The sequence below is a fragment of the Manacus candei genome, unplaced genomic scaffold (assembly GCF_025592945.1).
Source record: "Manacus candei isolate 608988 ecotype Guabito, Panama unplaced genomic scaffold, ASM2559294v1 h1tg000049l, whole genome shotgun sequence".
NCBI classification, from domain to species: Eukaryota; Metazoa; Chordata; class Aves; order Passeriformes; family Pipridae; genus Manacus; species Manacus candei.
This window is the reverse complement of record NW_026138097.1, coordinates 4,816,147-4,828,937: the sequence shown is the minus strand read 5'-3', so window position 1 is coordinate 4,828,937 and position 12,791 is coordinate 4,816,147.

The following is a 12,791-nucleotide window of genomic DNA, read 5'->3' as shown; positions in this document are numbered from 1 at the left end:
AAAGGCTGCACTGTATTTGTTCAGATCAGAGATGTATTCTCCCCAGGGTCAATTTAAAGTACTGAAGTGGAGATATTTCTTTCCTCTCTAAGACTTTTCCTTCTCCTCATCTACATAAAAGGTTTTCTGGACTTTAACAACAGTTATCATAAGGCAGTGCTTGAATTACAGTTTCTTAGTGGAAATGTGTCATAGTTTGAGATTGGCCCCCCCGAGAGTTTGGGGGCTCAGGGGTGATTGGGTGCCAGGGCAGTGTTCCCTGGAGAGCCAATCACCACTTGTCTTGTTCACTTCTGCTAAAAATCATATATACACAGCACCTGAAGCTGTTGGCATTCTGTTCTTCTGTCTACTGTGTGTAGGTGGAGAAGGCCAGGGGGTGGCTGGGCTCCTTCTTTCCCCCCTCCGGGGGGGAAGGGGGCCCTGCAGCCCCCCCCAACTTTGCCCAGGCCAGAGTTAGAGACAGCATTTGGAGTGTGTGCTGTGAAGGAAGAGATTCACAGCACCTGAGGTAAGAGGGAGGAGGCCAGGCCCTCTTCACCCCCCCTGCAGCTGCGGGACACTTGGGACAGTGTATAACTGGACCAAGCTGCCTGTGGCCAAGGCTAGGGGGCTTTTTCCCCCCCACTGCATTGAGGCTGGTGGGGGGTGGATTTTAAGGCTCAGCATTGAAGCAGAACCAAGTGGACGGGCTGCTGACGAAACAGTTCGGAGCCAGGGAAAGGAATCCCAGGCAAAACTGGATATGGACCAAAGAGAGAGGCCCGGAGGAGGTCTCTGCCGTGATTTAAATGCAAGACAGCCGAAAACCCGGAGGAGGAATCAACATTCCAAGACCCGTACATTGATAAGCTACACTACAGCAGCCTACGAACCAAGGTATGAGACTGAGAAAGAGAGGTCACACAGCAGACCGAGGAGAAAGGACTCAAAGCTACTTTCTTGGACTTCGTGGGGAGAAAGACTACAGTAAACAGCTGAAGGTTGGTTAAGGAGTGTTCAGGGGCCCAGAACACTCCCACGAGAGATAGACTGCATTACCCAGCAGCCTTGAAAGGCTCTTCCCAAACTAAAGTTAAAGGGAGGGGCTTAAAAGGACTGATAGAAGTGTAATACTATATATATATGTAGTTGCCTTTAGTTTGTATAGTATTTATTTGTGTAAATAAATGTATATACTTCCCCTTCCCCCTATAAAAGCCTCTGGCCTGAAAGTTTCTCTCCGGTGCTGGGATAAATTGTGGGAAGGGGTGGGGGGAAGCCTGGAAATTGGATTTTGGATTTCTAATGTGGCTCAAACTGCCACAAAATAATAAATAAATAAATAAGTAAACAGCTAGTTATCCTTTTTTTTTTCATTTACAAAACAAATGGTATATCTTTTGGAAACTCCTCTGAGTCTTCTACCACCAACTGAACATCAGGCAGTAAAGACTCATTTCTCCAAGGTCAACTGCCCCAAAAAATCATCTCTGAAAGTTAAACTGAAAGAAAGTGACATCTTTTGGCATTTACTTTAGATTTTATACTCCTATAAAATACAACTGTGTATAGAATTAGCACAGTACTCTTTACAACCACAATACTTTGGACAGAGGAGAAGTTAAGATTTTATGAGGATACCTGGGATGTCTTCCCACAGCATATTTTTAAATGTTTGCCATTTTGTACAAAGTCATTCCAAAAGGAATTCCTATTTATTTTTATGAACCTTAAGAGATGAACCATATCTGGCAAAGAAAGTTTAGCTCAATTCAGAGAAGAGAACTCCAAAAGATAGAGTAATCATTTCTACTCCCTCACTGCATTTGGATGAAGATGTGAGAGCCCAAGAATTGTGTTCACCATATCTCCACACTCTGCCTCAGAGGAACATGCTACAAGTAACTGCTAGAGCAACTTATGCTCCCTCCTTTCTCAAGCAAGCCACTGACACCAGAATCAAAAATCTCCTTACATTTACATTTATTCAGTGAAATTTGTCTAAATGTAAATTAAATAAAGCCATATTAAAATAAGTCTAGTTTGAGGTCAGAGCTAATACAAATGGTAAGAGTTACAAACAAAACAGAAAAAAATGATTCCAACTTAATAGGATTTTACAACATGTCTGTAAGTCACAAAATATTTCCTGTGACTTATCATTCAGATTCTCTGCTTCAATAGTACTCTAAAGACAAGGACTGATGTTTTGGTTAGGTGATAAGGACTGAGAAGATGACTATTTTCAACCCCTCAGTAAAGTCTGGGCAAGTTATGTAACTTTGAAAAACTCCTACAATAACAATTTTACATCAAGATATACTCACTGGAAAACAAAAATATTTTGTTCAGTGTTCTAATAAATCACTCATTTCAGCTGAATATTTCTTGATTGTGTACTTCTCAGAAACTCAGTCCTGTCTATGAATTTTAGCCACATCAGAGGTCAGAATCGTGGACCTTGTGATCCCTCATATTAACTATAAAAATACTTGTATCAAACAACATGAGCCAATGTCAAAAAAATAACTATGTGAAAATTGTTGGAAGTCCACTAATGGCTATGTATAAGTAAAGAACTTGTGAAGAAGAGCAAAGGAAAAGCAATGGAGGCACAGAGACTTTTCTTTGGCCAGAAAGTCAAACAAGGCCTGTATAGAAATGATGGGTGAATTTCCATCTGCTTTCAGTATGATTAAGGTTCCACTATCTGCCTCATGACCAGCAATTCTACTGAATGATGCTGTTTCTTTGAAGAAAGCAAAAAGGAACATGCATAGAAGAGAGCCAGAGGTCCAAAGCTTGTTTTTCTGAATACCTCACTCTAGTGCAATTATTTAGCCTCCGAGATACTCTTAGATTAACTGATCATAACCACTACAACAATAGCTGCTTTGGAATATAGCATCTGTTGAAGTTAGCACAAACAAAATTACCATGCAGGTTTAGAAATCTTTTTTCTCTTTTCCAACTAACGCTGATGGCTTTCTAGGTTTATTCTGCATATTACAAAATATGTTTCAACTGAGATTTGAAATGCAACAGGGAAAAGACATTTACTGATCCTGATAGCTTGAATGAGATTCTCATGTACTATCTCAATGCTACATGCCATCTCTCTCCTGATGTGAGCAAAATGGTTGTTTTTTCAGCCATAATTACCTCACTTTGCAAACTCCCCACTCCCTGTTGCTCATCAGATTACCACCAAAAGATGGAAGCATCTCCAGGTTTCATAATTAACTCTGGTCCTTGGTATTTCCGTGCTTATTGTTGCACTTCATACTTCCATGCTTAATGTTGCACTTGAAATCCAATAGCAGTGGACAGACACTTCTGGACAAAGGCTCTTATTACTGACACCCTAAAATAATTGCAGACTCAATCCAATGAACTGGGACATTCCGGGAATTAAAAAAAAAAACAACCAAAAAAAACCAACCAACCAAAAAAACAAACGCCAAACCAAACAAAAAACCCCAACCCAAACAAAACAAAACAAAAAACCAACCAAACAGAAAAAAAAAAAAACAAAAAAGCAAAAAGCAAAAAACAAACAAACAAACAAAAACAACAAAAACAAACAAAAACAAAACCCCAAACAAAAACAAAACAAACAAACAAACAAAAAACCCCCACTTGCAATAGCATTTTTGCATCTAACAATGATATTCATCTGCAATTAGGCATTTTCTCTGACCTTCAAAGCCTGTTAGTGACTATGTTGCTTTCTTCTGTCAGGTAGAGTTGGGCTTTTAAAACCTTGCAATGGAGAGTGTACCACTAAAGAACAAGTTTTAAATATGTGGCATTGTTATGTCTACAAAGCTGCAATCATGAGGAAATATTCTTTTCTCCCCAGGCATACATAGTTTTTGGCAGTCAGTCATCAGTATGCCCTGGGGAAACAGTAGAAATCAATCTGATATAAGCAGGAACTTCAGCACTGCTCTGGCATTACTGAAGACGTGTTAGTGAGTCTGTTCATTATAAAACAGATATTTACCCATGGGTAAAAGGAAATTAAAATTAATGTTGAAAATCTCAGTGGCAAGCAAGAAATATGTCCTTCATTACTGTGTAGCTTCAGGAAGAAATACATACTTCAAGCTACTTAACCCAGCCTTCAAATACAGTTTGATGCCTAGCTCCTCTTCAAATCAAGACAGAGATTTAAGGCTCAGCTTTCTTTAACCTTTTTGTCTACATTAACTTCACATGTCTCTTCTTTCAGCACCCTGCCAAGATATCATAGTAAAAAAGAAAGTGATCCAACACAACACAGTTATTCTGTTTCAGTGAGTCAAAAATAAGTCTATATTGAAGACGATATGAATCAACTGATGTAACTTTGAAGACATCAGCATGGGTACCAATACTAATTCACCCTCATATACAAGTTTATTTGCCACAGTCAGTCTTTTTTTAATATTTAGAGTTAGCTTTAATTGAGCTGAGCCAAATATATCAATGCTGAGCTGCCGCATTACAAATATTCACTCAGTTCTGCTTTGTACTGTTTAAGAGGAAATAAACACACAAATCTGCTGGCAATATTTTATCAGCAAGTGCCCAGGTGTGATCTCTGGAAGAGGCTACCCCAGACCAGGTACGACTGGTTCCAGATAGCTCCAGCAGTCCTAGTGCAGCCCCCCAACCTGTCAGCCTCTCAGCCATGGGTGCCATAGGGGAAGCACAACTGAGAAAGGGCAGAGCACTGGCCAGTGGGGGGTCACTGAGGGGAAAAGGAGAAGAAAGAGCTCTTAAATTTACTTTCCCCAAGTCATGTCTGTTTTGCCTGTAATGGTAATCAGTATGTGACCTTCTTATCTTTGCCTTGACCCACAAGCTTTTTCATCATTTTGCCCCCTTGTCCAATTGAGGAGGGTACACAACAAAGAGCAGCTGGATTAGGGTTTGGCAGCCAGCCAATGTCAATAAATATCTATTGGAAGAATTGAGCATCTAATAAAATGATTCTTTATTAAAAAGCCAGTGCTACAACAAATGTACAAATGGAAACAGAACGACTATAAATAACACAATGCCAGGGTTGCTAAAAGAACTATTTGATTTTTAAATGATGGGTCTTAAAAAAATTCAGTACTCAAAGAGTATCAAAAGGAAGAACCTATTGAAGCAAAAGGAAAGGGTAACACTATTGGACTTCAGAATAAGAAGAGGACTGACACCAACTATTACAAAACCATAAACCTACCTGAAGAATCAGTATTAGAGAGGAAAGCCATTCTATTGTACTCATGTTCTGCAGTGCACATGTGCAATTATATTCACACTTAGTCAGAATAAAAGAAGAATGCCTCATGTGACACTAATGTCTTCTGGGTTTCTGAGAACACAGTTATTAGGTCCATACTTCAAGAACTATGATCAGCAAGAATATACATAGAAGACTAGAGAAAAAAGATCATGTAACAAAGAATACCTGATTTTCTTCTAAAATTAAATATCTGAGGCAAGATTACATTGTGTAACTTGTATCACTAATTCAGATTGGCTTAGTTATAAATACTAACTACCAAATACACTGCAAATTAACTGAAGCAAAACAAGAAAGCTCTCAATTTGTAGAATGAAGTACAGTATACGGTTAGCTACCAACCAGCCCTATTGCACTTGTTCTCTAATAAACAGGAGGAAGAATTAACTCTTATATTCTTAAATGAAGCTGCTGTGAAGATAGGTAAACACTGAAAAACCGGAATGAAGAAAATATCTGTGGTAAAAATGGGCAAAATAATTCAAATATATAGAACCAACAATTATTTCTTCTCAGAAGGGAAAATTAAACAGTTTGAATAGGGAAGAAACATGGAAAAGGAAGTGATGGGGGGGGGGAAAACACAATAAAAACAAAACAGAAAAACACAGACCTCAATTATGTGAAGAGCATTTCCTAAATGTCTGGTCAAAAGTGACACTTGGAATGTCCTAGGCATCATGTAGATGAGCAGAGACACACAAATCCCAGCCTCAGGAGGTTTGCAATTGCCTTGTCAGGCAGGCAGATGGGCTTAAAGAAATGTGAGTTGGAAAAACAAGGTTAACAATAAAACAAGTGTTTAGCATAAAAGCAGTTGTATTAGATGTGTTTCATACAGGAGATGTGAAGCACTAGCAATAAACAAACTATCCATTTTGGGGATACCCACTCTACTTCAGGTCATAGAGCAAGACGGCAGTCTCACTATATCTCAGCTGAAAATGTAATTTATGGAACAATTGGAAAGGAATAATAGCTAAATAGCTAAAATGCTTTAATTTCCTAATGTTGGAGAAGGAAACAATAAACATCCTCTTGTTTGAGATTCATTCAAAGACACTTCATACACTGTTAAAAAAGAAATGTTATTCATTCTTCACTGGCAACAGGGTAGGTGGGAAGTCATATAGCAATTTATATTAATTTTATTGCAGATTTTCACTTTTTAAGAGTGGAAACCGTGTCCACTACTTACTTATATATTATTCCCTTTGACTAGTGGTTTTTGGTTTACTAATTTACTGCAAGTAATTGTACAACAAATTAAAGATGGAAAACACATTACTGTCTGCATAGCCTAAGTTTTCTGCATCCTTTTAAAAACTGAAGAAATTTCTTCACAGTTCTTCTGATCACTCTCAAAGATTTGGTCATGACTTCACTAGGACCTGTTGGCACTTGCTGTTTTAATCACTATAAATGAGGTTGCAAGGGTTCTGTACCAGAGAACATTCGCCTTTATATGCTACTCACCCTTTGAAGTGAGGTCAAGTCTCAGACTCATATATCAAAAACAAGCCAGTGTTGGTCTAGTCTCACCCGTACTTTTGCAACAGGAGATCACTGACTTCTGACTCATTTATCAGCTGCTGATGATTTGATTGTTTGTTTTTCCTTTTATTGTACCAATTTCTTGGATGACTGTAAACTTTGTTTTCATTTTGTTTATGTTTTTCTGGAAATGTGTTTTCCTACAGAGATTTCTGAAGCAGTCATTATCCCTTTTTTCCCAGATCTTTGTGTTTTGAGACACAGAATTCAAGTAGTGACCTGTCTACTGCCAGATGTGGGATATCACATTAAGCGTAGCACAAGGGAAAAATATGCCCAGAACCACAGATTTCTAAGAATTTAAGTCACTTATTCCAGGAATAATATTCCTGGTGTACACCATACTGAAGCCATGACTGCCAGGTGCTGTGTTTGTTCACATACGTTCACAGCATGGAATGAAGTTCCTCAAGTTGTGCATTATTAGATCCAGCCAGTTTGCCCACCTACTAAGTCATATTTTATGGTTTGTGTGTGGCATAACTAGTCCTTGAGAAGCCATTGTCCTACATTTGTTTCATGTCTGAAGTCAATCAGACCTGTAGGCTATTCTCTTTCAGTGACATCCATTACACCAACCAGTACTTGCTAACAAAAGCTTAAGGCATTTCACTAGACTTCTACAGGAGAAAAACAATGGTGGTTCAGTGACAACAAAAAAGACCTAAGTAGATAAAAAATAAAACAGATGCTCACCTGCTTAGTGTTACTAAAACAGTGTCTGAAAAACAATTCATTAACTCACAACTCAACAGTATCAGCATGCAAGACAAACTTGCTTGATGGATTAATTCAAAATTAATCTGATCCCAGAGATGAGGACAGCTAGAATCTCTTCTTTCTAGTTAGTGAACACTGTTCCTCCCAACTATACCTTATACTCTGGGAACATCTGTATGATATAGCTATGTTTTTTTAAGTGCTAAATAATATGCTATCAATTTTACCTCCCTTAGGTTGAGCCCTGAAGTTAACCATTTCAAAATCACATAGTCTCTGAAGCTACTGTATCTAATAACCAAAGTCCTTTGAATAAAGCAGTGATTTTCTTTCTATAATACTCTTTTAAAATAAACAAAATCTATTTATTTCTTACATACATGATGAGGGAAAAGAAACCCAAAAAGAGCACTGTTTTACACAGGAAGTTTATGGTAGAGTTTAAAGCTTAAGCCAGGCTTTCTGCCAAGGCACTGTTGTGAGCCTAAACCTCATAGGCATTCTTTCAGCTTCCCATTTATAGTCAAAAGAATAGTCTATTTACATACTTAACATTTATAAGAGTTGAGCTTGAGCTTGAACCCCCTCCATGCTGCCATAACCACACAAAGAGGGACAAAATGTGTCTTTTAGATTAAATCAAATTAAGGAACACTTATGCTTAAGTGACTGTGTTCTGACTTGCTCCAGTGGCCTGTCTCTATGTGGAAATAGGAAACAACATCTACTCTAATTTGGGCCCCCTGGTGGTCTAGTGGTTAGGATGCGACACTCTCACCGCCACGGCTCAGGTTCGTATTCCCGGTCAGGGAACCCCTCCGGGCAGATGGAGCTCGTCAGCCCTGTAAGGCCATCCATCTAAGAGAAGGTCACTCTAAACAAACCTACATCCTGAGGACCTCGCTGCCACTGTCCGAGCTTCGCTCGGCCCCGGCAGTTGAACCTTAGGATTAAAGGGTGGGCTCAGTTCAGCGCACACTGTGTCTCACCTAAAAAATCCACTGTGCAGGCTCAAAGGGTAATGACCCTTCCCAAATCTTTGTTTGCAAAGACTGGCCACACTACTCTAATTTGCTTTGGCAAACAAATCCCTCCCCTTACCTGTTCCGCGGGATCAAAAGGTGACATGTGCCCATCATATATACTTTTGCTCTGATGCCTTATTTTGCAATTAGAGATTTCTAAAAAAGTTGCCATGGTTCTTTTCCTGCCCTACTCATTTATTCACATAGGATTGTAGATAATTCCTGTGGTAGAGCATTCTTCAAACACTAATTTAAAGTAGCAGCATCCAGTTCTGTTCAGCTATCTGAGGTTTGAGTAAGGAAAAAAAAAAAAAGCATAGAGTAGGACTTACTGAAGAAAACAAGGCTAAAAAGACAAGTCATTCAGGACTGGAATTCACACAACTAAAGAACAGCACTTCAGTAATCACAGCATGCTGTGTAGCAATCTGCCACAAAGAACACAGAACAATAAGACCACATGGGATTTAAAACTGTGCATTGCCATATGGTAGATTGGGAGTACCTAACCCTGTCAAATACCTGAGGATTTCTACGCTTTTGAACTTTCAGAATATGCCTATAAATGAAGACAAACGTAACCCATGTCTCAAGGAATAAAAATTGTCAGTTCTCTGAAACTAAAAGCCCGTTCCCAAATTGTATGAATAAATTTGAAAAGAAAAAGCAAACTACGAGAAAGTTTTCTGATAACAAGGGCAAAATCCCTCATTTCAAAATTACCTTTCCCTTGTAATCAAATTCCACACAAAGGCTGTCACAGAAATAACATGACAGCCAATTGCTCACATTAGAAAAGTCTTTGTAGGAGTTTTACCTGGACTCAAAAGCCCTCATGTCTCTCATCTCTTGCCATTGCTTGGATTAAATGTTTCTTTTAGTCTCAAATTCTGATGTTACCAAACTCATGGAAGCAGGTATTAAGAAAGGTATAGGGTTTGTAAGAAGAGGGTTGCTTGCATAGGTTAATTTAAAATATTCTTTTTTTCTTTCATAATATCTTTATAATGGTAACTTGTTAGGGAATTGTCCATAAAAAAAACACTTCTGCTCTTCCAAGTGCTTCAGACTGCTGACTGCCAAAACAAGTAGGGGTGGGATGGGAGGAGTTCAGCTGGCAAAAATATGTCCATGGGAAAAAATAATTTCAGTAAAACATTAAACTTTTTTTGTTTTCAGTTTAGTTCACTTTTTACCTTTTGGAAATGTAGTCAGTGCTACTTTTCATTTTCTGGCTAATTTGTAACGTCCTAGAAAGATCTCTTCTGTGTGTCAAACTAGACTTTTGGCAAAATGAAGAAGTTGATCCCTCAAATATCTATCCCCAGTTGAGATTATTTATATTCTAATATTACTTATATTCTAATAAAATACTTTGGATGTTTTCAACCTATATATAGGTAACAGCCATATGCACATAACAGAAGGGGTAGTCTAGAGCACAGTCCTGCACATACATTCAAGAGATGGGAAGTTTGTTTATACTAAAGCACTACATAAAATCAGGAAAATTTAGGGTTCAGTAGCTGCTTGACCATAGTGCCGTGTGTGGATAATCACAGGTTTTTGACAGATGCTAAAACAGTGAATTAAAACGAGCTGGCTAAATCTCTTGCTGATGGCAGGTACCTGTCAGACTTGTTTGACTATTGTCAAATCATGGGGAAAAAAAATAAATCAGCATAGATCATGAAGCTCAACCAGCAGCTAAGACACATTAATCTGACATGCTAGACTTCTCGAGTTCAGGAATTAGGCTGTGAAGGGCTTGGGTATCTGTGATTTTGAGGCAGCAAAGTATAGTGGAAGGTAGGATGTGGGAGGTCATGAGCAGTAGCAATCTTCAGGGGAATAGCTAATTCATGCTGTTAGCTAATTAATTGATACTCTGACTTATTTCAGTAACTTTTCAGTGTAGACAACAAAGAAATTTAATTTCAGGTCCCACTTATGACAGACCTGAATCTGCTTCATGCCTCAGCTACCCCTCTATTAAACAGATATAATGTTACTCTAACATTACTCTAAGGATAATTCCAGGAATGTTTCTCAAAACTGTGATCAATGATCAAGAATCAGTGCATAAATCTGGAAGGGACCTCAGGAAGTCATGCAGTTAACTTAGGTGATGAGATAAGATAATTTTAGTGCATAGTTAATGAATTACCTGACTTCAAGAGCAACTATGACCCTGAGCTGGCAATACGACAGGTAATATCCCTAAATACTAAAACAGTCATTAAAAACTTCTCAAAACCTAGTAATATTTATTGCCTTCTAATTTCACACTTAGTTGCAGCACCTGAAAAATGACAGAGTGAAACATGTGCTAAGTTCACAAAAAAATCAGGAAACTCTTCTAACCACTTCATAGTAAGCATCAGGAAAGCATGTGCAGATGCTTTATGTTCTGAATAGAAAACTGTATTCAAGACATACAGTTTTTTAGACCTGTGAGAATACTCTAAATCTCTGAAAGACCAAATGCCCAAAGAAAGATTCAGTGGAACTTGCTGGAGCAAGGTCAGGATAAAATATATGGCTTCATGATGTAACAATAGGATTTCAGTGACCTCAGTCATTCTTCTTTCTAAGGTTTTCCATTCAAGAACTATAATACAGTTATAACACACAGTCAAAAGTTAAGCTCCAGTACTGCAAAATGACAGTTTCATGCCATATATGCAAAAACTTATGGACCCACTATATGGACACAGAAAGAGACTTGATTTGTATATAAGAATCTGAATTACTAGGATTTACAGGGTCTTCTACATGTACTTGTGCATGCTGCACTAAAAGAGAAAGCAATGAGCTGAAAAACAATTTCAAAAATAGATGGAAGAAACAAAAAGGAAGATAGGTTCAACAGAGCACAGTGCATGAGAAAAAAACATCAGAGGGGAGAAAGACAACTAAGCGACTATAGTCCAAACTCATTGAAATAACATTAAAAGATGCATTTTAAAGTTTTTGCATCATTGAAGCAGTTTCAGCCCTACTTAATAAAGGCAGATTGAGTTTATATATGAAAGTACTGCTTGTTTTTACTGTTCGTCAGTATGTGCAAAATCTGCAAACCTTTAGATACCATTTGCAATTTTTACTATGTTAATATCAACCAGCTGATGAAGCTTAGCCAGACACATCAAGATTTAAAATCTGTGTCCTTCCAAATGCTCATCTGAATTATACAAAGCATAAACACATAAACCAGCTGAAACATCTGAAGGGAGTTCAAGGTTCTCTAAAGCACCCCTATCGCCTCCCTTCAGTCTCAGAAGTCCGTTGTATAGAAATATTAAATGTTTCCTCCCATTCTAATGTTTTGTTGTAAAGATTTTATCTGTTTGACTCACTGACAGTATCTAGTTGGTGCTGTCATCTCCAGTCACAAGGGACTTAAGCTAAAGAATAACTGTATGTATCTTACAACAGTCATCTTGGATTTTTCGACATTTTACAGATTTTTGTCTCTAGTCCTACAGTTTCAACTCTGTTATTTGGACAACTTGAAAAGCTTGTCTAGTCAGCTCAGTTTTGCATCACTTTCTTGCTGTTCTCCATCTTGCACGTAACAGCAGCCAAACAGTGAAATGTGCCATTTCACCTCTACCATATTTTGCTGAACATCACAAGTCATGAATTCAAGTGAAAGAAAAACATTGCTGACAGAAAGACAAAAACTCAGTTTTCTCACACTTCATGAAGGGATAGGTGGGGGGGGGAGTTTATTTTAGCCTTTTACACTGTCAGCATACACAGGGTGCCAGTAATGAAATATTTCTTTGGTTTGGTTTTGATGGGGTTCTTTTGCCCAGCTGGTATAAGCAAGCAGATGCACAGAATTTTGGCTATTGACCTGGGAAAAAACCCGAGACACTTGCTGTGCCAAAGTCACCTGAGCCAAGGGAAGGGTAGGCTGGTGGGACTGGCTGAAGGCATCTTCATTAAGGATGGAGGCAGCATTCTCCATCACAAAAGAGAAATAATACCATTCTGGTCATGGAGTAAGGAGACTGAACAGGAAGGAGACTCGCTGTTGATATCACATCATTAGAAAAGCTGCAGAAGGACGTTAATGCCATTTTGTTTGAGCTAGACTACCTACCTTAAGAAACATAAGGGGGTCTTGTTTAGTATTTGTATGTAAAGCTAAAAGCATAGAAATGCTAACAAGGATGAGATTTAAAAAAGCCTATGACTACAGAAAAGCCGATATTTCTATT